The 25,932-nt window shown below is 44.4% G+C and overlaps 1 protein-coding gene across 5 annotated transcripts in view; it reads left to right on the top strand.

The window, feature by feature from the left end:
* LOC139576365 (tight junction protein ZO-2-like) overlaps window positions 1-25,932 on the top strand; it is a 156,504-nt gene that overhangs the window by 10,451 nt on the left and 120,121 nt on the right. The window contains exon 1 of one of the 5 annotated variants that reach the window (XM_071402404.1): window positions 7,642-7,744. The exons of the other annotated variants lie outside the window; for them this stretch is intronic. The gene's annotated coding sequence lies outside the window, so the exon portion shown is untranslated. Of the gene's footprint in view, window positions 1-7,641; window positions 7,745-25,932 lie in introns of those variants that run through there. 5 annotated transcript variants of the gene reach the window in all.

The raw sequence follows: 25,932 nt of genomic DNA, 5'->3' as shown, positions 1-25,932 counted from the left end.
CCCTTTGCTATGAGACTCGAAATTGAGCTCAGGTGCATCCTGACTCCATCGATAATTCTTGAGATGTTTCTACAACTTGATTGGAGTCCACCTGTGGTAAATTCAATTGATTGAACATGATTTGGAAAGGCACACACCTGTCTATATAAGGTCCCACAGTTGACAGTGCATGTCAGAGCAAAAACTAAGCCATGAGGTCAAAGGAATTGTCTGTAGAGCTCTGAGACAGGATTGTGTCGAGGCACAGATCTGGGGAAGGGTACCAAAACATTTCTGCAGCATTGAAGATCCACAAGAACACAGTGGCCTCGATCATTCTTAAATGGAAGAAGTTTGGAACCACCAAGACTCTTCCTAGAATTGGCCGCCCGGCCAAACTGAGCAATCGGGGGAGAAGGGCCTTTGTCAGGGAGGTGACCAAGGACCCGATGGTCACTCTGAAAGAACTACAGAGTTCCTCTTTGGAGATGGGAGAACCTTCCAGAAAGACAAACATCTCTACAGCAGTCCACCAATCAGGCCTTTATGGTAGAGTGGCCAGACGGAAGCCACTCCTCAGTAAAAGGCCAATGACATCCCGCTTGAAGTTTGCCAAAATGCACCTAAAGGACTCTCAGACCATAAAAAAACAAGATTATCTGGTCTGATAAAACCAAGATTGAACTCTTTGGCCTGAATGCCAAGCATCTGGAGGAAGCCTGGCACCATCCCTACGGTGAAGCATGGTGGCAGCATCATGCTATGAGGGTGTTTTTCAGCGCAGGGACTGAGAGACTAGTCAGGATCGAGGGAAAGATGAACAGAGCAAAGTACAGAGAGATACTTGATGAAAACCTGCTCCGGAGTGCTCAGGATCTCATACTGGGGCAAAGGTTCACCTTCCAATAAGACAACGACCCTAAGCACACAGCCAAGACAATGCAGGAGTGGCTTAGGGACAAGTCTCTGAATGTGCTTGAGTGGCCCAGCCAGAGCCCGGACTTCAATCCGATCGAACATCTCTGGAGAGACCTGGAAATAGCTGTGAAGCGACGCTCCCCATCCAACCTGACAGAGCTTGAGAGGATCTGCAGAGAAGAATGGGAGAAACTCCCCAAATACAGGTGTTCCACGCTTGTAGCGTCATACCCAAGAAGACTCTAGGCTGTAATTGCTGTCAAAGGTGCTTCAACAAAGTACTGAGTACTATTCATTCCAGGGTTTTTCTTTATTCTTACTATTTTCTACATTGTAGAATATAAGTGATGACATCAAAACTATGAAATAACACACATGGAATCATGTAGTAACCAAAAAAGTGTTAAATAAATCCAAATATATTTGGGTCTTGATGACAGCTTTGCACACTCTTGGCCTTCTCTCAACCAGCTTCATGAGGTAGTCACCTGGAATGCATTTGAATTAACATGTGTGCCTTGTTTGTTAAAAGTTCATTTGTGGGATTTCTTTCCTTCTTAATGTGTTTGAGCCAATCATTTGTACTGTGACAAGGTAGGGGTGGTATACAGAAAATAGCCCTATTTTGTAAAATACCAAGTCTAAATTATGGCAAGAACAGTTCAAATAAGCAAAGAGAAATGACAGTACATCATTACTTATAGACATGGGGAAAATGTCAAGAAGTTTCTTCAAGTGTTGTCGCAAAAACCATCAAGCACCATGATGAAACTGGCTCTCATGAGGACCGCCACAGGAAAGGAAGACCCAGAGTTACCTCTTCTGCAGAGGATACGTTTATTAGAGTTACCAGCCTCAGAAATTGCAAAACAATACATGCTTCACAGAGTTCAAGTAACAGACACATCTCAACATCAGCTGCGTGAATCAGGCCTTCATGGTTGAATTGCTGCAAAGAAACCACTACTAAAGGACACCAATAAGAAGAAGAGACTTGCTTGTGCCAAGAAACACGAGTAATGGACATTAGACCAGTAGGCAGAGTTGCAAAGAAAAAGCCATATCTCAGACTGGCCAATAAAAAGAAAAGATTAAGATGGGCAAAAGAACACAGACACTGGACAGAGGAACTCTGCCTAGAAGGCCAGCCTCCCGGAGTCGCCTCTTTACTGTTGACGTTGAGACTGGTGTTTTGCGGGAACTATTTAATGAAGCTGCCAGTTGAGGACTTGTGAGGCGTCTGTTTCTCAAACTAGACATTCTAATGTACTTGTCCTCTTGCTCAGTTGTGCACCGGGGCCTCCCACTCCTTTTTCTATTCTGGTTAGAGCCAGTTTGCGCTGTTCTGTGGAGGGAGTAGTACACAGCGTTGTACGAGATCTTCAGTTTCTTGGCAATTTCTCACATGGAATCGCCTTCATTTCTCAGAACAAGAATAGACTGACGAGTTTCAGAAGAAAGTTCTTTGTTTCTGGCCATTGTTAGCCTGTAATCGAACCCACAATTGCTGATGCTCCAGATACACAACTAGTCTAAAGAAGAACAGTTTTATTGCTTCTTTAACAGTTTTCAGCTGTGCTAACATAATTGCAAAATAGTTTTCTAATGATCAATTAGTCTTTTAAAAGGATAAACTTGGTTAACACAAACTTGGTTAACACAACTAAAATTTGTTAACACAACGTGCCATCGGAACACAGGAGTGATGGTTGATGATAATGGGCCTCTGTACGCCTATGTAGATATTCCATTAAAAATCTGCCATTTCCAGCTACAATAGTCATTTACAATATTAACAATGTCTACACTGTATTTCTGATCAATTTGGTGTTATTTTAATGGGCAAAAAATGATTTTTTCTTTCATAAACAAGAACATTTCTAAGTGACCCCAAACTTTTGAACTTTTGATTACTTACAAGCCCCTAACCAACAATGCAGTTTATTTTTTTATTTTTTTATTTTCTGGGGTTCCCCAGGGATGCGCTTTTTTTTCTCCCCCTAACACCGACACAGTGTCCTGATCCTACTAATCAACTCATCATCCAAACCTTTGATGAGTTGAATCAGGTGTGTAGGGCAAACACAAAAATGTGCATCCCTTTGGTTCCTTAGGACCAGGATTAAGAAACATGGCCTGTTTATCATATTAAAGTAATGCATATGAAGTGTTTCTCAGTAATAGAATCATGTGAAGGGATTAGCCATATGCCTATGCCATGCTATGGGCTACGATACGAACAATACTTCTCACAACCTCTCACATTTTTGTCTAAGTTTAGTTCTGAAGTGTGTTTGTGTGGTTGTTTTGTTGTTTCACTTCATTAACATTAAGACAAGGTGTTAAGTTTCAGCATGGATGACTTGTTCACATCTCTTTCTCTCTCTTTCTCCTTCTTTCTCTCTCTGTCTCTGTCTCCCTATCTCTGATGATACATAGATGTCAGGGTTTATGAGTCAGTGCAGATGAAGCTGTTACTTTACCCCTTGGGGTTTTATGTGTTTGTGTCTGAGTGTGTGTGTGCTTTGTGTGTGTGTGTGTGTTTGTCTGTTTTTAGGTGTCCAAGACTCGCACACGCACACACACACACACACACACACACACACACACACACACACACACACACACACACACACACACACACACACACACACACACACACACACACACAAATACAAGAGACTGTGCACATATACACACATACATGGTTTCATATACACTAACTGGCTGACATCAGTGACTGGCTGGTATCCTTAGTGATTTATTTATTTGTCAATGTTTAGAACAATAAATTGGCTGTGTATTAGTTTGTGTATGCGGGAACATGTTTTTGTATCTACAGTGCCTTGCAAAAGTATTGAGACCTCTTGGATTTCTTCAAATGTTTGTGTGTTACAAAGTGGGGTTAAAATGTATTTCAAAAATAATCTACACAAAATACTCCATAAGGTCAAAGTGGAAGAAAAATGCATTTGTTTTTTTAGATTAATAAAAATGTAATAACTAAAATATTGCATAAGTATTCAGCTCCCTGAGTCAATACATGCTAGAAACACCTTCGGCATTGATTACAGCTGTGAGACTTCTTGGGTAAGTCTATAAGAGCTTTGCACACCCATTATTCTTTTAACATTTCTTTAAGCTCTGTCAAGATGTTGGGGATCATGGCTAGACAGCAATTTTCAAGCCTTGCCATAGATTTTCAAGCTGATTTAAGCCAAAACTGTAACTTGGCCAGTCAGTCTTCTTGGTAAGCAACACCAGGTGTAGATTTGGCCTTGTGTTGTAGATGTATTTTGTATTCTGTATGTTTGTATTCTTCTTTTCATTCTGTTATTTAGGTCATTATTGTGGAGTCACTACAATGTTGTTGATCCATCCTCAATTCTATCCCATCACAGCCATTGAACTCTGTAGCTGCTTTAAAATCCCCATTGGCCTCATGGTTACATCCCTGAGCAGTTTCATTCCGGCCCTGCAGCTGAATTCAGAAGGACGACTGTATCTTTGATGTGTCTGGGTGGTGTAATACCTCATCCAGGGCATACTTATTAACTTGACCATGCTTAAAGATACATTCAATGTCTGATTTGTTACTTCTACCAATCACTGCCCTTCTTTATGAGGCTTTCGAAAAGCTCCCTGTTATTTGTAGTTTAATCTGTGCTTTAAATTCAATACTTGACTGAGTGCCAGATGTTGTATGTACTGTATGGGGGACAGAGGAATGGTTAGTCATTCAAAAATCATGTCAACCTCTATTATTTCACACAGAGTGAGTCCATCTAACTTATTATATTATTTGTTAAGCCAAATTTTACTCCTGAACTAATTTAGGCTTGCCGAAACAAAGGGGCTAAATACTTATGCGACGACTATACATACACTGTACATTACGACCACATGCTCTTTCCATGACATAGACTGACCAGGTAAATTGAGGTGGAAGCTATGGTCCCTTATTGATGTCACTTGTTAAATCCACTTCAATCAGTGTAGATGAAGGGGAGGAGACAGGTTAAAGAAGGATTTTTAAGACTTGAGGCAAATAAGATGGGCATTGTGTATGCGTGCTATTCAGAGGGTAAATAGGCAAGACACAAGATTTAAGTGTCTTTGAACGTGGTATGGTAGTAGGTGCCAGGTGCACCAAACTGCAACATTGCTGGGTTTTTCACATTCAACAGTTTGACACAACTGTTGGAAGCATTGGAGTCAACATCAAATCAAATCAAATTATATTAGACCTTACAGTGAAATGCTTACTTACGAGCAACAATGCAGTTAAACCAACAATGCAGTTAAAAGAAATACGGATAAGAATAAGAAATAAAAGTAACAAGTATTTAAAGAGCAGCAGTAAAATAACAATAGCGAGACTATATAAAGTGGGGTACAGAGTCAATGTGCGGGGGCACCAGTTAGTTGAGGTAATATGTACATGTAGGTAGAGTTATTAAAGTGACAACAATAGATGATTATCATAGATGATAACCACAGAGAGTAGCAGCGGTGTAAAAGAGGGGGGGGGGGGGGGGGGGGGGGCCAATGCAAATATTCTGGGTAGCCATTTGATTAGATGTTCAGGAGCCTTATGGCTTGGGGGTAGAAGCTGTTTAGAAGCCTCTTGGACCTAGATTTGGCGCTCCGGTACCGCTTGCCGTGCGGTAGCAGAGAGAACAGTCTATGACTAGGGTGGCTAGAGACTTGGACCATTTTTAGGGCCTTCCTCTGACACCGCCTAGTAGTTGAGGTGTTTCTAATGTTTGGGATAATCAATGTAATTTAGATTGTTGACAAAAAATGACAGTTAAATCCATTTTAATTCCACTGTGTAACACAGTCAAATGTTAAGAAATACAAGGGGTCTGAATACTTTTGCAATGCACATATCTGTGTGAATTTTTAAACATGTATGTTTTTCGTATGACACGTGTGTGTGTGTGTGTGTGTGTGTGTGTGTGTGTGTGTGTGTGTGTGTGTGTGTGTGTGTGTGTGTGTGTGTGTGTGTGTGTGTGTGTGTGTGTGTGTGTGTGTGTGTGTGTGTGTGTGTGTTGGGATGCATGCCCCGATGTACCTCTGTCAAGTTACAGAAGAGTCTTGGTTCACCGCTCCTCTGACTCTTCACTCGTAAATCTGCAGTGTGTGTGTCCTGCAGCTCTCAGGGTGAGACACGTGACAGTGTTCTCCGTGTCATCGTTCCCAGCTGAGCTCTTATCGAACACAGATCCTGTTTCCAGACACAAACACACTCCTCCAGAGAGAGGCAGGTCCGCCCTGTATCCCAACTCTGTCTGTCACTACTCATTAGGCTCTGTCGCCCTCGGAGACGGAGTCCTGCGGACTACGCCCATCCACCATCCCCGTCCACAACGCCTTAGCAAAACCCAAGCATACTTGATGGCTTGGGTTGCCCCTAGCGACGTGGGTTAAGTTGAAGGTTTAAAACAGAAAAACAACTCCACGGTTAAGTTTAGCCATTTGTTAAGACTAGCCTTGCTAACTCGTTGTGGATGGATGGTGCAGTGGTCTCTAAGCAGCACACTCCTATTTTACAGACCCTAGTTCAGTCCCAGCTCCGGGTATACATTGTTTTTGCCCCTAGTGGACGGTTTTGACAGTCTCCTGACATCCTGAGGACCTTCAAAAATGTTGAATTTTGACTTGAATCTGGAGTGATCTCCCTGCTGTCGCTGCAGTGTACGTGTGTGTGTGGGGGGGGACGGGGCAGCGCTCCCAGGAGGGAAGCTTGTTATGTTGAGGATTGATCGCTAGGTCTCTGTGGTCTGACTAACGACTCTCTGGATGGTTGGGCTCTGGTCAGCTCTGAGTCACCGCTCCCTATAAACTGCCATCCATCATGTGTCACACACACACTCTCGCACATGCACATACACACACATACACAAACACACAGACGCACACACCCGGTAAGGGCATGCAGAATCTGCGGTCACACCTCTGAAAGTGATCTACAGCTCTGTGATGTGATCTTTTTATCTGTAACAACTGTGACTTTCAGGATTAAGCTTTCTCCATAGGATTCACAGAATACTTAAAAATACTCCTCTCAATCAATGTGATTTGATGCTTTGTTTCGCTATGTAGGTAATATACATTGTGGATACGATTTTTGATGCGTTTTTGATTTACTCATAACGAGATAACGCTTATTGATTTTGGGTCCTCGGGTCCTCTTAACGTAGAGGAGATTATATTGATTGATTGTAGATTTGGTTTAAGATGACAGTTATATTGAATGTTTTAATTGAATCAGTGTTTACTGTATATCTTTGGAATGGTTCACTAGTGTATTAATTATTTATCATAGCCTTATTGTCTCACATCACATAGACAGTTTGACAGATATACTGTAATATAGTGGGTGTATCCATTTAACAGAAAGATAGAATGAAAGAAAGAGTGTGTGTGTGTGTGTGTGTGTGTGTGTGTGTGTGTGTGTGTGTGTGTGTGTGTGTGTGTGTGTGTGTGTGTGTGTGTGTGTGTGTGTGTGTGTGTGTGTGTGTGTGTGTGTGTGTGTGTGTGTGTGTGTGTGTGTGTGTGTGTGTGTGTGTGTGTGTGTGTAATGTGTGTGCCTGCGTGTTCAAAGTACAGTGATAGTGTAAGTGCGTGTGTGTATGTTTTTGTGTGTGTGCTAACCAAAGTGTTTTATTATAGTCAGCAGAACGCACCAGGCTTGTTCCAAACCAACCAACCGTGGGACAGCTTTTACGGGACTGGCGACACCCGCTCCTACTACCTCCACGACGTGCGCCATATTTCTGACTCCCGCCGCCTGTCTGTTCGCCGTCGAACTATACCCTGTTTAGCAAGTCCCTGGAAGGAGGTATTTTACCAACTCACTTCACTTACTTTATCCTATTTTGCCATCTTACTATTTACCGGTCAATTGCAACCAACAGGCAGAACTTAACGTACAGCTCAGTTCAGCTGTACGGAATGATTGTCAAATAGTTAAATCTGTGCTTAGTTTGCTCAAATAAAAGGTTTCATTTATACCGAAGATAATACTCCGCAGAGGGCGAATTGGTCTTGAAAAATATTTGCCGCAACTAGGACTAAAAGTTACCACAGCAATTAGCTTTAGGGAGTAAAATGGTGGCCAATATTGGTTGCAATTGACCCTTCACTTACTTAATCTTAGCATCTCTCTTTTCTTAATTTATTTATCGTTTAATTACCAGTATTGATTTATGTATGTATTTCATGTTTTTAATTTAATTGTCCCCATTTTATTAATATTCATTAATTTGCAATGACAGTTTGCAATGAAGAACACTTTCCCATAAGTTCCATTGGTCTCGTGTGTGTGTGTGTGTGTGTGTGTGTGTGTGTGTGTGTGTGTGTGTGTGTGTGTGTGTGTGTGTGTGTGTGTGTGTGTGTGTGTGTGTGTGTGTGTGTGTGTGTGTGTGTGTGTGTGTGTGTGTGTGTGTGTGCATATATTGATTTTCGCATTTACTATGTTTTGAGTTATGTGTCCTCATTTTATTCATGATCATGTTAGTCTTCTCTCGACACTCCCATTACCTAACATTCTGTTTCAGTTCAATCTACATGTTTTGTTTCCTCGTCCTCACTTTTCTGTGGTTTAAAATATAAAATATATATTATTAAAACAGTTCTCATTATTAAGCTGTAAGGTAATAAATGTATTATACTTATTCAGCCACTTAAAACTTCTCTAGGGTATGTGGGACGCTAGCGTTCCACCTGGCCAACATCCAGTGAAATTACAGAGCGCCAAATTCAAAAACAGAAATACTCTTTGTAAAAATTCAGAAAACATACATGTATTACACATAGGTTTAAAGATTAACTTCTTGTGAATCCAAACACGGTGTAAGATTTCAAAAAGGCTTTACGGCGAAAGCATACCTTACGATTATTTCAGAACATCGCCCAGCAGACAAATCATTACAAACAGTAACCAGCCAAGTAGAAGAGTTACACAAGTCAGAAATAGAGATACAATTAATCACTCACCTTTGATGATCTTCATATGGTTGCACTCAGAAGACATTCATTTACTCAATAAATGTTCGTTTTGTTCGATAAAGTCTCTCTTTATATCCAAAAACCTCAGTTTTGTTTGCGCGTTTTCTTCAGTAATCCACAGGCTCAAACGCAGTCACAAAAGGCAGACAAAAAATCCAAATTGTATCCGTAAAGTTCATAGAAACATGTCAAATGTTTATATTCAAACCTCAGGTTGTTTTTAGCCTAAATAATCAATAACATTTCAACCGGACAATAACGTTGTCAATATAAAAGGTAAACAAGAAAGGCACTCTCTCGGTCGCGCGCATGAAAAAGCTCTGTGACACTAGGGTCCACTCATTCCGACTGGTCTTACTCCCTAATTTTTCAAAATACAAGCCTGAAACAATTTCTAAAGATTGTTGACATCTAGTGGAAGGCATAGGAACTGCAATTTGAGTCCTAAGTCAATGGATACTGTAATGGCATTGAATAGAAAACTACAAAAAAAAACATCCTACTTCCTGGATGGATTTTTCTCAGGTTTTTGCCTGCCAAATCAGTTCTGTTATACTCACAGACATTATTTTAACAGTTTTGGAAACTTTAGAGTGTTTTCTATCCAAATTTAATTATATGCATGTCCTAGCTTCTGGGCCTGAGTAGCAGGCAGTTTAATTTGGGCACGCTTTTCATCTAAAATTCCGAATGCTGCCCCGTACCCTAGTGAAGTTAAAACAGGATACGATAGAGTACGATGTCAAACATAGTTTATAAAACTAGGCAAAGTCAAATTTCTCACAGACGTACAGAGAGATACTGTATGTTATTTCTGTCCTGTCTTGGTCTCTGTCTGTCTGTCCTGTCTGTCCTGTCCTGTCCTGTCTGTCTGTCTGTCTGTCTGTCTGTCTGTCTGTCTGTCTGTCTGTCTGTCTGTCTGTCTGTCTGTCTGTCTGTCTGTCTGTCTGTCTGTCTGTCTGTCTGTCTGTCTGTCTGTCTGTCTGTCTGTCTGTCTGTCTGTCTGTCTGTCTGTCTGTCTGTCTGTCTGTCTGTCTGTCTGTCTGTCTGTCTGTCTGTCTGTCTGTCTGTCTGTCTGTCTGTCTGTCTGTCTGTCTGTCTGTCTGTCTGTCTGTCTGTCTGTCTGTCTGTCTGTCTGTCTGTCTGTCTGTCTGTCTGTCTGTCTGTCTGTCTGTCTGTCTGTCTGTCTGTCTGTGTATTTATCTGTTCTGGGTTGTTCTGTCTGTCTGTGAAATAACATATGGGCTGTTTAAAGTCAACTAGATGTAAATACTGTAGACTGGTTGGTTCCTCTGTATCACAGCAGTAAATTATCTGCTCCTGATTTCTGACTTAATGAACACGATTTCATGTTTAAACAGGAAGTCTTTGCATGCCCACTTAGTCTCCACTTACTAACTGTGAATAGAAAAGAACATGTTTTCTTTTGGTGTAAGCTAGTTAGAGATGAGTAGTCTAGGAAATTTCAGATCTAGGACTGGAACATTGGTACATTGTTAGAGGCAACCTGCCTGTCTAGAGAGACTATGAGAGGAGTGCTGTTTTTGTCTGAAGGCAGAGAAAGAGAGGCCTCTCCAGTCTAGTCTAGGCCTTTCTGCTCGTTGAGAGGAATGACAATAGTTTTGAACGATTTTATTATGATAAGGTTGAACTGACTACAGTCTAAAGTAACTAGAGGATTGGCGTTAGATAACCTCTCGTTTTCATGTTTGTTACCAGAGTACTGTAGCTGTACTGTAGTTATGGAAAATCAACAATATTTTTCCTTTTTCCTTAGACCTATACTCTGAGTAGGCCATTGTTACAAAATAAGTTGGAGAACAGTCCATGTAGAACAAGAGCACCTCCTCCCAGCTGCCCACTGCACTGAGGCTAGATAACACGGTCACCACCGATAAATCCATGACAATCGAAAATTTCAATAAGTATTTCTCTACGGCTGGCCATGCTTTCTTGCTGGCTACCCCAACCCCAGCCAACAGCTCCGCACCCCCTGCAGCTACTTGCTCGAGCCTCCCCAGCTTCTCCTTCCCCCAAATCCAGATAGCAGATGTTCTGAAAGAGCTGCAAACCTGGGCCCGTACAAATCAGCTGGGCTAGACAATCTGGACCCTCTCTTTCTAAAATTATTCGCCGCCATTGTTGCAACCCCTATTACCAGTCTGTTCAACCTCTCTTTCGTATCGTCCGAGATCCCTAAAGAATGGAAAGCTGCCCTCGGTCATCCCCCTCTTCAAAGGGGGTGACACTCTAGTTATAGACCTATATCCATCCTGCCTTTCTAAAGTCTACGAAAGCCAAGTTAATAAACAGATCACTGACCATTTCGAATCCCACTGTACCTTCTCCGCTGTGCAATTCGGTTTCCGAGCTGGTCATGGGTGCACCTCAGCCACGCTCAAGGTACTAAATGATATCATAACCGCCATCGATAAAAGACAGTACTGTGCAGCCATCTTCATCGACTTGGCCAAGGCTTTCGACTCTGTCAATCGCCGTATTCTTATCGGCAGACTCAATAGCCTTGGTTTCTCAAATGACTGCCTCTGCTAGTTCACCAACTACTTCGCAGAGTTCAGTGTGTCAAATCCGGGTGCCTGTTGTCCGGACCTCTGGCAGTCTCTATGGGGGTATCACAGGGTTCAATTCTCGGGCCGACTCTTTTTTCTGTATATATCCACGATGTCTCTCTTGCTGCTGGTGATTCTCTGATCCACCTCTATGCAGATGACACCATTCTGTATACATCTTGCCCTTCTTTGGACACTGTGTTAACTAACCTCCAAACGATCTTCAATGCCATACAACACTCCTTCCGTGGCCTCCAACTGCTCTTAAACGCTAGTAAAACCAAATGCATGCTTTTCAACCGTTCGCTGCCCGCACCCGCCCGCCCGACCAACATCACTACTCTGGACGGTTCTGACCTAGAATATGTGGACAACTACAAATACCTAGGTGTTTGGCTAGACTGTAAACTCTCCTTCCAGACTCATATCAAACATCTCCATCCAAAATCAAATCTAGAATCGGCTTCCTATTTCACAACAAAGCCTCCTTCACGCACGCCGCCAAACTTACCCTAGTAAAACTGACAATCCTACCAATCCTTGACTTCGGCGATGCCATCTACAAAATAGCTTCCAATACTCTACTCAGCAAATTGGGTGTAGTCTATCACAGTGTCATCCATTTTGTTACCAAAGCCCCTTATACCACCCACCACTGCGACCTGTATACTCTAGTCGGTTGGCCCTCGCTACATATTCGTCGCCAGACCCTCCGGCTCCAGGTCATCTATAAGTCTATGCTAGCTAAAGCTCCGCCTTATCTCAGCTCACTGATCACGATAACAACACCCACCCGTAGCACGTGCTCCAGCAGGTATATCTCACTGGTCATCCCAAAGCCAACACATTCTTTGCCCGCCTTTCCTTACAGTTCTCTGCTGCCAGTGACTGGAACGAATTGCAAAAATCGCTGAAGCTGGAGACTTACATTTCCCTCACTAACTTTAAACATCAGCTATCTGAGCAGCTAACTGATCGCTGCAGCTGTACATAGTCCATTTGTAAATAGCCCACCCAATCTACCTACCTCATCCCCATATTGTTTTTATTTACTTTGCTGCTCTTTTGCACACCAGTATCACTACTTACACACCATCATCTGCTCATCTATCACTCCAGTGTTAATCTGCTAAATTGTAATTACTTTGCTACTATGGCCTATTTATTGCCTTACCTCCTCATGCCATTTGCACACACTGTATATAGACTTTCTTTTTTTCTATTGTGTTATTGACTGTACGCTTGTTTATTCCATGTGTAACTCTGTGTTGTTGTTTCTGTCGCACTGCTTTGCTTTATCTTCGCCAGGTCGCAGTTGTAAATGAGAACTTGTTCTCAACTAGCCTACCTGGTTAAATGAAGGTGAAATAAAAAATAAAAAAAGTTTATTCCGTAGACGTATCCTGTGAGAGTATCGTTACAAAATATGTTTATTCCTATCCTGTAAGAGTATTGTTACAAAATGTGTCCTTCAGATGACATATTGTTTGATTGTCTCCTGATCTGCCGAGACAGAGAGACATGGAATAAAGTAATTGTTTTAAATGCATTAATGGTGCCCTTGGACAAGGTTGCCCTGGCAGTGGAGTGTTTTGGAAGGTTGTGAGTCTCCTCTCTCTCTCTCTCTCTCTCTCTCCTCTCTCTCTCAGTCTCTCAGTCTCTCAGTCTCTCAGTCTCTCTGTGTGTGTGTGTGTGTGTGTGTGTGTGTGTGTGTGTGTGTGTGTGTGTGTGTGTGTGTGTGTGTGTGTGTGTGTGTGTGTGTGTGTGTGTGTGTGTGTGTGTGTGTGTGTGTGTGTGTGTGTGTGTGTGTGTGTGTGTGTGTGTGTGTGTGTGTGTGTGTGTGTGTGTCTCTGGCTGAGTTTAGACAGGCAGCCCATCTTTTTCACCAATTGGTATTTTAACCATACAGATGAGCTCTGAAAAAGATCTGATGTGGCCCTGCAGGGCCTCTTCTCAGAAGCCACCTCTGCAGCCCTCTCTTACAGTGAGCTACGATGCTGGGAGGCCTGACAACACACATTTTTATTTAATTAAGAGTAATTAACAAAATATTCACTGTGGTGACCTTCTTTCCTCTTTCTCATCCCTCTCCAACTCCTTCGACCCTTTTCTATCTCCTCCACCTCTTCCCTCTCATCCTATGAAAAATAATAAAAAATGCCCTTTAGAAGATGTTTTTATCCAAAACACTTACAGCCATGCGTCCATACATTTCACGTATACAGTGAATGCGGAGAGAATTCCGACCTCTTGACTTTTTCCACATTTTGTTACGTTACAGCCTTAATCTAAAATTACGTTTTTCCCTCATCAATCTATACACAATACCCCATAACAACAAAGCGAAAACAGGTTTTTAGAAATTAACAAATGTATAAAATATAAAATATTTACATAAGTATACAGACCCTTTGCTATGAGACTCGAAATTGAGCTCAGGTGCATCCTGTTTCCATTGATCATCCTTGAGATGTTTCTACAACTTGTTTGTAGTCCATCTGTGGTAAATTCAATTGATTGAACATGATTTGGAAAGGAACACACCTGTCTATATAAAGGTCCCACAGTTGACAGTGGATGTCAGAGCAAAAACCAAGGTCGAAGGAGGTCGAAGGAATTGTCCATAGAGCTCCGAGACAGGATTGTGTCAAGGCACAGATCTGGGGAAGTGTACCAAAAAATGTCTGCAGCATTGAAGGTCCCCAAGAACACAGTGCCCTCCATCATTCTTAAATGGAAGAAGTTTGGAACCACCAAGACTCTTCCTAGAGCTGGCCGTCCAGCCAAACTGAGCAATCGGGGGAGAAGGGACTTGGTCAGGGAGGTGAACAAGAAACCGATGGTACTCTGACAGAGCTCCAGAGTTCCTCTGTGGAGATGACAGAACAAGCATTTCGGTACACCCGCAATAACATCTGCTACACATGTGTGTGTAACCAATAAAATGTTATTTTATTTGATTCCAAAAGGACATCATCTCTGCAGCACTTCACCAATCAGGCCTCTATGGTAGAGTGGCCAGAAGGAAGCCACTCCTCAGTAAAAGGCACATGGCAGCCCACTTTTTGCCAAAAGGCACCTAAAGGACTCTCAGATTCTCTGGTCTCAGATTATCTGGTCTGATGAAACCAAGATTGAACTCTTTGGCCTGAATGCCAAGCGTCACGTCTGGAGGAAACCTGGCACCGTCCCTACGGTGAAGCATGGTGGTGGCAGCGTTGTGCTGTGAGGATGTTTTCAATGGCAGGGACTGGGAGACTAGTCAGGATCGAGGGAAAGATGAACGGAGCAAACTAAAGAGAGATCCTTGATGAAAACTTGCTCCAGAGCGCTCAGGACCTCAGACTGGGGCGAAGGTTCACCTTCCAACAGGACAACGACCCTAAGCACACAGCCAAGACAACACAGGAGTGGCTTCGGGGCAAGTCTCTGAATGTCCTTGAGCGGCCTAGCCAGAGCCCGTACATGAACTCGATCGAACATCTCTGGAGAAACCTGAATATAGCTGTGCAGCGACGCTCCCCATCCAACCTGACAGAGCTTGTGTCAGGTTTTGGCCAGGACTGTTCTGGTTTTTTGTCACTAGATGTACCCATTGCACCTTTTTTGTACCTTTTGTTTTTCCCTTGCTCTAATTATTGTTTGCACCTGTATGTCGTTCCCTTGTTAGTATTTAATCCCTGTGTGTTCCTCAGTTCCTGGCTCAGTGTTTGTATGTTAGCACCCAGCCCCAGCCCAAGCCTTGTTGTGAACATATATTTTTCTCTTGTTGGATTTTCCAGAGGTTCTCTGGTTTTGTTCTTTTGTATTTTGGATTAGTCTTTTAAGGTTTGTTTTTCCCTTGCTGTTTTTCCCACTTTGTGGATTTCTTTGTATTTTGGAAGATATCTATTTTTTATTAAACCACCATCTCTAGTACTGCTGTGTCTGCCTCATCTTCTGGGTTCTGCCGATTTAGTGACTGTTTCTCGCACCGGGTCCTGACAGAAACACTGAGCCATTAAAATGAACCCAGAGGCAGCCAGTACCCAGGATTTTTTTCCCATGCTGTCCCACCACGAGGGGACTGTCCAACGTCACGAAGCTGCTCTGGTTCAGCAAGAGGCCTTAATGGCTGGACATTCTCAACTTCTGTCGGAGATGATGACTTCCATAAAGCAGATTTCTGATCAACTTTCTCCTGCAACCGCTTCTGCTCCAGTTCATCAGATTCAAGTGCCCGTGGCAGTTAACCCCCTGGCTGAACCTCGTCTGCCGCCTCCCCAACGGTTCTCAGGTGATCCGAGTGGTTGTAAGGGGTTTTTCACCCAATGTTCTCTCTCCTTTGAGCTGCAACCCTCGTCATTTCCCACCGACCGGTCCAAGATAGCATATATCATCACCCTGCTGTCGGAAAAAGCCCTAGTCTGGGCTACTGCTGTGTGGGATGCCCAAAGTCCCTGCTGTGCCAGCTACTCTACCTTTGCTGAAGAATTCAAGCGAGTGTTTCAAGGTCCTACCAGCGGTCCTGACTCAGCCAAACAGCTCCTGACTCTCCGCCAAGGTCGGCGCAGCGTGACGGACTATGCCATCCAGTTCCGCACGGTGGCAGCAGCGAGTGGCTGGAATGACGAGGCGCTCACAGTGTGCTTTTTGAAGGGTCTTTCCGACACCATCCAAGATGAACTGGCCACTCGGGAACCACCGGACAACCTCGAGTCCCTGATCAAGTTGGCTTCACGCATAGACCAGCGTCTGAGAGAGAGAGAGCTCAACCGTAGATCTCTCACCCTAGCTCCTATCGGTCCCAGCTCCGAGTCTCCACCTTTATCCCCGCTGACTCCACCGGAACCCATGCAGGTTGGACGCATCTCCCAGGCTGAGAGAGACCGCCGGATGAGGGAGCGATGCTGTCTATATTGCGGCAAACCGGGCCATTTCCTCTCCACGTGTCCCGGGCTCCAGGGAAAACGCACTCTCCCGTGCAGGCCTGGGAGGACGGTAACGGGAAACATAACCTCCTCTCATCCATCCAACTCCCGCCTGCTCATTCCAGTTACCCTTTCCTGGGACAACCACGAGCTTCCCCTTCAAGCCTTGGTAGACTCTGGAGCCGCAGGTAACTTCATGGATGGTGTCTGGGCGAAGGAGAATGGCGTTCCCTCTGAACCTCTAAGTGACCCCATAAGGGTTACTACGTTGGATGGAAGCCCTTTGGGATCTGGACTTGTCACTCGTGTCACTACCTCCTTGCGTCTTTCAGTTTCCCAACACCAGGAAGTGATGAACTTTCATCTGACCTCGTGTTCCGAGTTCCCTCTCGTCCTTGGATACCCCTGGCTTCACAGCCATAACCCTCACATCGACTGGTCTGTGGGCACTATCAAGCAGTGGGGTCCTACGTGCCAAGCCACTTGTATCTTCCCAAGTTCCCCGAGTTCCCCTCCCGAGTCTCTAGAATCCATCGACCTGTCCCGAGTTCCCGAGTGTTACCATGACCTCAAACCGGTATTTAGCAAACAGAGGGCCACCAAACTACCACCCCATAGACCTTACGATTGCCCCATCGACCTGTTTCCGGGCACCTGCCCTCCCAGGGGTCGGATCTTTTCCCTATCTCCTCCCGAACGAGCTGCTATGGATACCTACATCAAGGACGCTCTGGCAGCAGGCCTCATGCGTCCATCCACCTCGCCGGCGGGAGCAGGGTTTTTCTTTGTGGCCAAAAAAGACGGGGGATTACGTCCTTGCATCGACTTAATGCCATAACCGTCCGTAACCGCTACCCGCTACCCCTTATGGCCACAGCCTTTGAGCTGCTCCAGGAAGCAGTGGTCTTCACTAAGCTTGACCTGCGGAACGCATACCATCTTGTGCGGATCAAACCCGGTGACGAGTGGAAGACCGCTTTCAACACGCCTACTGGTCACTACGAATACTTGGTGATGCCCTTCGGCCTGACCAACGCCCCGGCTGTGTTCCAAGCGCTCAAAAACGATGTGCTTAGGGATATGCTTAACATTTTCGTGTTTGTTTACTTGGATGACATCCTCATCTTTTCGAGCTCCCTTCAAGAACACACTAAGCATGTCAGACAAGTGCTCAAACGCCTCCTAGACAGCCATTTGTACGTTAAGCCGGAAAAGTGTGAATTCCATTCCTCTCGAGTACAGTTCCTGGGATTTGTAGTGGAACCCGGTCGAGTCCAGATGGACCCCAAGAAGGTAGGGGCGGTAGCAGATTGGCCCACCCCCAAGTCCGTTAAGGAAGTTCAGCGTTTCCTGGGCTTCACTAACTTCTACCGCAAGTTCATCAAGAACTTCAGCTCGGTGGCAGCCCCTCTCTCAGCTTTAACCAAGGGTGGCAACACAAGGTTTCTGTGGGGAAGAGAAGCTGAGACGGCCTTCCAAGGACTCAAGCAGCGCATCCTCTCTGCTCCCATCCTGACACTACCGACGGCGGATGAACCTTTTGTGGTGGAGGTAGACGCATCAGAGGTTGGTGTTGGAGCTGTCCTGTCTCAGAGGGGTGAAGACAAGAGGCTTCATCCTTGCGCCTTCTTCTCTCACCGGCTTACCCCGGCCGAGAGGAATTACGATGTGGGGGATCGTGAACTCCTAGCGGTTAAGATGGCATTGAAGGAATGGAGACACTGGCTCGAGGGGGCTTCTCAACCGTTTCAAGTGCTTACGGACCACAAAAATCTGGAGTATATCCAGCAGGCGAAGCGGTTGAACTCCAGACAAGCTCGATGGTCTCTTTTCTTCAGCCGATTCCAGTTTATTCTCACCTATAGACCCGGGTCGAAGAATCTCAAACCGGATGCCTTGTCACGAGTCTACTCTCCTGCCATTCGAGAAGATACTGACATGACTGTTCTTCCTGCCGCTAAGATCGTGGCTCCGATCTCGTGGCAAGTGGAGGATACCGTGAAACAAGCTCAAGCCATCGAACCGGGCCCTGGAGGAGGTCCTGCTAATCGGTTGTTTGTTCCCAAGGCAGCAAGGTCCCAAGTCCTTCTGTGGGGGCACTCCTCTCGCCTCACCTGTCACCCGGGCGTAGGTCGCACCTTGGAGTTCATCCAGCGTAAGTTCTGGTGGCCCACCATAAAAGAAGACGTTGCCACTTTCGTCAAGGCCTGTTCCGTGTGCTGCCAGGGCAAATCTTCTCACCTCCGCCCTCAAGGACTCCTTCACCCCTTATCTATTCCCCACCGACCCTGGTCCCATATCTCGCTGGACTTTATTACTGGCCTTCCTCCGTCCCATGGTAATACTACGATCCTAGTCATCATCGACAGGTTTTCTAAGGCGGCCAGGTTTGTTCCCTTGACCAAATTACCTTCTGCCAAGGAAACAGCTGAGTTGGTGATTAACCATGTGTTCCGAGTCTTTGGCATCCCGCAAGATATGGTTTCCGACAGAGGTCCCCAGTTCGCCTCAAGGTTTTGGAAGGCCTTCTGCCAACTCATAGGGGCCACGGCCAGTTTATCTTCAGGGTACCATCCGGAGTCCAACGGCCAAACTGAGAGGATGAATCATGAGCTGGAAACCACCCTCAGATGTATGGTTTCCAACAACCCATCCACATGGTCATCCTTCATTGTTTGGGCCGAGTACGCGCACAACACCTTGTGCTCCTCCTCCACTGGTATATCCCCGCACGAGTGTCAGTTTGGCTATGCTCCTCTATTGTTCCCGGACCAGGAGGCAGAAGTCAGAGTGCCTTCAGCCTCGAGGTTCATCAGACGCTGTCGGCTTACGTGGAAGAAGGCCCGTCTTAATCTTCTGCGTTCCTCACAGCAGTACCAACGACAAGCCAACAGACGTCGCCGTCCCGGTCCTACCCTGTACCCCGGCCAGAGAGTATGGCTCTCAACAAAAAACTTACCGCTACGGGTGGAGTCTCGCAAGCTGTCCCAGAGATTCATCGGACCCTTTAAGATTGCCAGGAGAGTCAATCCCGTTACTTTTCGCCTGCACTTACCCAGATCCCTTAAAATCAATCCCACATTTCACATTTCTTTATTAAAACCTGTTGTTTTTTCTCCCCTTATTCCGGCAGGCAGACCTCCCCCTCCGCCCCGTGTCATCGGAGGCCAGTCGGCTTATACCGTCCACCGGATACTGGACTCCCGCCGGGTGCAGCGGTCCTGGCAGTATCTGGTGGACTGGGAAGGCTACGGTCCCGAGGAGCGCTCCTGGGTTCCTGCCAAGGACATACTGGACCCTGACCTCATTCGTCAGTTCAGGGCCCTCCACCCTGAGAAGGCTGGTAGGAACGTCAGGAGCCGTTCCTAGGAGGGGGATTCTGTCAGGTTTTGGCCAGGACTGTTCTGGTTTTTTGTCACTAGATGTCCCCATTGCACCTTTTTTGTACCTTTTGTTTTTCCCTTGCTCTAATTATTGTTTGCACCTGTATGTCGTTCCCTTGTTAGTATTTAATCCCTGTGTGTTCCTCAGTTCCTGGCTCAGTGTTTGTATGTTAGCACCCAGCCCCAGCCCAAGCCTTGTTGTGAACATATATTTTTCTCTTGTTGGATTTTCCAGAGGTTCTCTGGTTTTGTTCTTTTGTATTTTGGATTAGTCTTTTAAGGTTTGTTTTTCCCTTGCTGTTTTTCCCACTTTGTGGATTTCTTTGTATTTTGGAAGATATCTATTTTTTATTAAACCACCATCTCTAGTACTGCTGTGTCTGCCTCATCTTCTGGGTTCTGCCGATTTAGTGACTGTTTCTCGCACCGGGTCCTGACAGCTTGAGAGGATCTGCAGAAAAGAATGGGAGAAACTCCCCAAATACAGTTGTGCCAAGCTTGCAGCGTCATACCCAAGAAGACTCAACGCTGTACTCGCTGCCAAAGGTGCATCAACAAAGTACTGAGTAAAGTGTCTGAATACTTATGTGAATGTGATATTTCAGTTTTTGCTAAAATGTCTACAAACCTGTTTTTGCTTTGTCATTATGGGGTATTGTGTGTAGATTGATGAGGGGGGGAAAAACTATTTAAATCATTTTAGAATAAGGCTGTAACATAACAAAATTTAGAAAAAGTCAAGGCGTCTGAACTTTTTCCAAGTACACTGTACATTTTTCCAAGTACACTCTTCCCCCTCCTCCCTCTCTTTCTCCTCCTCCTAGACCCAAACCCTGTCTTTTCCTCTTTCCTCTCATCTTGTTTTTCTACTATCCATAACTGTAAGCTATAACTATGAGTGCAATACATCAGCTGCTGAGGTTTTAGCATTTGTGTCTCCAATACTGCGTGTATAGATTTTAATCAAACACTTTTTAATCAGAAAGATTGTGCAGCAGATCCCAAAGGGACATTTTTTTCACAAATAAAATCTTGGCAGACGGTTTTAAAACAACCTCAAAAACAAAGTCAGACTCTGAAGGGGAGGAAAAAAAGAAAGAAAGAAAGAAAGAAAGAGGGAGGTACTGCTCACTGGATCAATGGAGTTGTCAATGGGCGACCTTTCCCTCGGCAACATTAGAACACCATTTAGCAGATTGGGAACACCATGAGAAGAGGGTAGCTGCAGCCCAATATGGCAACCAGAGTATGGTCGAGTGGGTGTGACAAAAGGAAAGTAGGGGAGTGTGGAAAGGAGTGGGTGCATTGAAAAAGTGTTTTTTCCCACCATTTCTTACCACGCAACTACCATACCGCGAGAGTATGGACTTCTATTATAAAAAATGTAAGTGCCTTTGAACGAGGTATGGTAGTAGGTGCCAGGAGCACCGGTTTGTGTCAAGAACTGCAAAGCTGCTGAGTTTTTCATGCTCAACAGTTTCCAGTGTGCAGGAAGAATGGTCCACCAGCCAACTTGACACAACTGTGGGAAGCATTGGAGTCAACATGGGCCAGCATCCCTAGGGAACGCTTTCGACACCTTGTAGAGTCCATGCCCCGACGAATTATTATTTATTCTGTGGGCTGTTAGTTATTAGTTATTTCTTGTGTAGGCTGCTATCCTACTTGAAATAAAATCATGGGAGGGAAAAATATTGCCAAGTTACTACTGACGACACTGTGATAGTTGCCCAATGGGTAGCACCTCAGGTCGGCAAGCACCTCCATACAAAACCGCTGCACTGACATTCGCACCGCCTTTCGACTCGCCATGCAGCCCAGTCTGCCACGCAAAAGGGTCTTGAGTGAGAACAAATCTGCCAACTTAGCTGATTCGCTTTCCATACACCTACTCCTTTCCAAACACCCACTCAGCCATACTCCAGTCTCCATATTGGTCTGCAGCACCCCATACTTGAACACCATTGATTTACAGATGTAGGATCTTCATTTGATCACCCTGTTGCTGGAGAACTTTCCTGCAATGCAGGACATTTAAAACTTGTAGTGTATTTGAGGTCTAAAAAAACACTTCTGAAGTTTGTAATTTCCACTTCGTAATGTCTGACTTGATTTTCCCTTATGAAAAATGTATCAACCCCTACATCAATGTCCATTAATTATAATCCACATAATAACTCACATTTCCTGTTACTGCAGGATTATTTTCCTGCAGTAGCAAACTGGCTCAAATGAAGATCCTACATCTGTTGCAGTCTTCTGTAAACACCACACATGCACACACAGACACACACACGCGTATAAACATTACACACATACGCACGCGCACACACACTGTGTCCACTGACTCCTGCAGTCCCGATCGCTCAGAACGCATTTCAAATATTTTATTGATGCAGATTACAGTACAGAAGTAGCGAGCCCCCTGTGACTGTTACAGCACCACACCTCGTTGTCTTTTATTAAAAAGAACCAACAGACTGCAGACAATATGGTTGAATCCCACAGGACTGTGTGGAACTGTGATTTGCATGTCATTACTGGGTTCGTATGCAGCTACAGCAGCACCTTGTAATCTACAGTACAGTAACAGAGAACACAATTAGGATTGTAGCTATACAGTCCTCTTTGAATGGTGTTGGTATATATTGCCCATATGCCTATCATAATGTTGTGGGGCGGATTTTGACATTTAACTAAGTTGTAGTTGCGTGGTCAGTCATACATGAAGATACTTTTTATGTCCACACAACATTTTTGCCTGACTGATTTGATAGTATTGGAGGTCTGCACATACCAAACGTGTTGTGAAGCTTGGAGCCTTCCCTCTAGTGTTCAACTGCGGTACTGCACTCTCTAGATTCCTTTCCCTGACTAATGGTAATTTCACACTGACAGCAGTGGGATGAAACTTCATGTACTTTACAGTAAATCAATAACACCATTTAAACATTCTCACTGACAGCTTGTCATCATAATTGAGACGTTTGTTGGACATTCAACCCAGGTGGTCACTGACTGGACAGAGACCTGAGAGAGGGACATCGTGATGATTGTATTTGATTGGCAGTGTGAGTGTATATACAGCCAAAAGGTTTTGTATGGCTTTCCGGGTGGCAGTTTGCTAGCCCTTTTCCTAAACTTAACCTTTACCCCCCTTTTTGGATCTGTCGGTTGGATCCACTTCCTATTTGATTGGAGGATGTTTGTGGCTATTTCTGGCCAGGCCTGGTCGGTCCGACTGCACTTTTTAAAGCCAATAACTTATTCATCTCTTCGCCCAGGGCTGCGTAATATGGAAGGCACACCCTTCTTATGCTCTCTCTTTCTCTCTGTCTCCACTCTCTCTTTTTATCTTTCCCTTTTACTCTCTCTCTCCCCCCCCTCTCTCCTATCTCTATTTATCTTTCTCTCTCTCAGTCTCCCCCAGTCTCTCTGCTCTCTCTCTCTCCCCCCTCTCTCTGTGCATATCGACGCATATTCCATCAGTAATACTGTCAGGCTGGCTCAGAAAGAAGGTTTACTCTGCCCCTGGTGAGAGGGGAGAAGAGGCCATAGTTAAGCCCACTGCAGGATGTTAGAGGAGACTAGAGGGCTGCGTCTCAAATGGCACCTATTCACCACATAGGGCGCTAATCAAAGGTAGTGCACTATATAGAGAATAGGGTACCATTTGGGACACAACCTACTGTGGGAGTTATGAGAAACCCTCCAACTGTCAATCAGAAATGGCTGCTATGCTCAGTGAAGAGACCAGTCCTCCTCTTTCTGTGCTCTTTAATTAAGGTCATAAAAGACACAAAAAAAATGTATTTAGCCAAACTTTTCTGTGTATGATCCCATCCCCCTGTGCTTTGAAAATAATTTACCTGAGGGGTGAGTTGTGCCAAATTGAGCAGCACCGTGAGGTGTTGGATGTCATCATCTGTGACTGTTGATTAACAGTGTTTGTGTAATTACAGCAGAGTGTTGATTAATCATATTGTTTACATGATTCATCTGTTTTTTTCTCTAACGCTCAACCCTCTCTACTCTGTGCCTCTGAATAACCTCTCTCTCTCTCTCTCTCACTCCAGTAGAGATGAGATGAAGGGCAGGGTGAATCGCTGATGGCTGCTCTGTGCTCCTCTACTCTCCCCTGGGATCACTCTGCCTTCTATTTATCCTCCTTAATTACCATGTCCCAGATAACCGACACCCCAAACTCCCTGTGCTGCGTCTGTGGGACAGACAAAACACAGCAAAACACCCCAACTAACACAACACGGCATTTACATTTGCTAATCAATAGAATGTTTATTGTACTGAGAGAGAACAGAAGACTAGGCTGTATTTGCATCGGGCTCTTCTGCTGCTGCAGTGTGGCATGGTTCTGTTTTTTTACTGTTTCAAAACACCTGACAGAACAAAAACACAACAAGAGTGTGGAGTAGCTTCATCCTATTTTATCTGGGACAGTATCTATTTATTTGACATACTGTAGACCAGGGATAATCAACTAGATTCAGCCACGGGCCAATTATTTTCTTGAGCGGATGGTCGGGGGGGGGGGGGGGGGCGGAACATAATTACCAATTGTTTGTAGACTGAAAATTGCCTGATGGGAATACAGATTTCACACTGATTTCCAAAATTAAAATCAATTGGAATTGATTTCCTGGTGTTTTTACAGTCTTCTATGTCCAGCAATGAAAATGTCTAATTCTAAAAATGTTAAAAATATATTTTTTAATTCTCTGAAAACTTGTGGGGCCAAATAAAACCACCCGGGAGCCAAATTCGGCTAACAGGCCACCAGTTGGAAAAGCCTGCTGTAGACAGTGTCTCTCCGTCACATGTTTATTTAACATGTCAGACAACCTCTCTCTCATGTAACATATTACCACCCATATTTATACATAACTATTTTAATCAATCAGTGTGTGTATTATATGAGGCTCTGCATATTAAATGGTCTCTAATGAATTTAGAACGCATGATCCGTTAATGATGTGAGTCACACACACACACGCACACATGCACAAACACACACATATACACACCTCCTCTCCTGTAATCAACTTACTGTTTGCTAAGATAAAAAGGGCTCATGATTACTCCTCCTCTGTCTTAAATCACAGAGAGATACATCTCTCTGTGTGTGTGTGTGTATGTGTATGTGTATGTGTGTGTGTGTGTGTGTGTGTGTGTGTGTGTGTGTGTGTGTGTGTGTGTGTGTGTGTGTGTGTGTGTGTGTGTGTGTGTGTGTGTGTGTGTGTGTGTGTGTGTGTGTGTGTGTGTGTGTGTGTGTGTGTTGTGATGTGTGATAACATTAAAGTGTAAATAACGTCCTTGTGCTGATTTATAAACCAGCGTCTGTCAGCAGCTGTCTATCTACTACTATGACAGGCAGACATCTGGATCCTAAATTTGATTCTGAATCTTATAATGTATGCCTGAATATTCAAATGCTTCAAAGTTGTCTGGTATTGTTTTTGGTCAGGTGGATAAAGGAATGCATATATTTCAACGTTGCAGCACATTGAATGAATGATGCATTGACTGGACTGATAAGGGAGCCATTATAGCAGTTAATTTACAATTTTACCGGTGACATATAAATACATTCTCACAATCTTGCAAATGTCTAATGGCTTATCTATTTTGTCCCACACAGATATTCTACACTGAGTGTACAAAACATTAAGAACAGATTTTTCCATGACCTAAACTGACCAGGTGAATCCATGATCCCTTATTGATGTCACTAAATCCACTTCAATCAGTGTAGATGAAGGGGAGGACACAGGTTAAAGAAGGATTTTTAAGCCTTGAGACAACTGAGACATGGATTGTGCATGTGTGCCACTCAGAGGGTGAATGATAAACGATTTAAGTGTCTTTGAACAGGGTATGGTAGTCGGTGTCAGGCGCACTGGTTTGTGTCAAGAACTGCAACGCTGCTGGGTATTTCACGCTCAACAGTTTCACGTGTGTATCAAGAATGGTCCAACACCCAAAGGACATCTAGCCAACTTGATACAAATGTGGGAAGCATTGGAATCAACATGGGCCAGCATCCCTGTGGAACGCTTTCGATTAATTGGGGTGGGCGCAATTAATTATCAGGTAGAACAGAAAACCAGCAGTAGTCTGGACCACGTAGGGTAAGATTGT

This window comes from Salvelinus alpinus, chromosome 5, assembly GCF_045679555.1.
Source record: "Salvelinus alpinus chromosome 5, SLU_Salpinus.1, whole genome shotgun sequence".
Classification (NCBI taxonomy): Eukaryota; Metazoa; Chordata; class Actinopteri; order Salmoniformes; family Salmonidae; genus Salvelinus; species Salvelinus alpinus.
Note: the sequence above shows the minus strand (reverse complement) of the source record. Positions and strands in the feature narration are given on the sequence as shown.